Source organism: Galeopterus variegatus, unplaced genomic scaffold (genome assembly GCF_000696425.1).
Source record: "Galeopterus variegatus unplaced genomic scaffold, G_variegatus-3.0.2 Scaffold12428, whole genome shotgun sequence".
NCBI lineage: Eukaryota > Metazoa > Chordata > Mammalia > Dermoptera > Cynocephalidae > Galeopterus > Galeopterus variegatus.
The window spans coordinates 1,996-3,004 of record NW_007738539.1 but is presented as its reverse complement, the minus strand read 5'-3'; the positions used below and the strand labels follow the sequence as shown (position 1 = coordinate 3,004).

General features: G+C 43.3%; 1 pseudogene; it reads right to left on the bottom strand.

The window, feature by feature from the left end:
• Positions 1-586: 586 nt before the first annotated feature.
• The window catches only part of LOC103581139, a 1,847-nt pseudogene continuing 1,424 nt past the window's right edge, over positions 587-1,009 (bottom strand).

Below are 1,009 nucleotides of genomic sequence, written 5' to 3'. Positions count from 1 at the left end.
GTACAAGTGCCTTTTTTAATTAAAAAAGTAGAAAAGATAGGCAAAATATTTTTATAAACTTCGACTCAAATTGCACAAAATGAATTATAACAACATTGTAGTGGATAGTAATTCTGGAAAGTATTTGTATAGATAGTAAAAATAAACTACTGTTCTGATGATTTACTCAATGAAACATAGCAAGAAGAATAGACTATTATCCTTACTCTTAGAATCAACATTAGGGCCGGCCTCATGGCTCACTCGGGAGAGTGCTGCGCTGTGGTAACGCCGAAGCTGTGGGTTCGGATCCTACAGAGGGATGGCTGGTGCACTCACTGGCTGGGCGTGGTGCGGACCACACCGTGCCAAGTGTTGCGATCCCCTTAACAGTCAGGGAAAAATGGAAAAAACAAAACAAAACAGAATATCAACATTGAATGGCTACATTAACTGGGATTCTGCCAAACACCCAAGAGGGAAAAAAATTAAAATTTTATTAACAGTACCATTATTTATTCCACTTTTTCATTCCATTAAAAAATTAAGATTGACTAACTGAAATGCTCCTTTCAAGAGAAATTATCATTTTGAAGGTTTATTTTAATTATAAATAAAATAAAGAAGTTAGGCCTATCTGGAATTTAACAGAAATGAACAGACCAGGACCAAAGAAACGAAGGCCACGATACAGTGGGAGGCACAGGTCTGGGAGGCCCTGCGTCTCCCCTCTGAGGTGCGGATCCTCAGGATGGAGCAGACGATGGACACATATCAGGACAAAGCAGCCTGAGGCCACCACACCAACACTGACAAAGATGACCATCTCGTTGGCTGAGGTGTCTGCACAGGCCAGCTTGAGGATGGGTGGTGCATCACAGAAGTAGTGCTGGATCTGGTTGGGCCCACAGTAGGACAAACGGAAGGTCAATGTGGTCTGCACAGCAGAGTGCAGAGACCCACTGACCCAAGTGCTAGTGGCCAGGAGGGCACAGGTTCTCCCACTCATCATGCTGGTGTACCTGAGTGG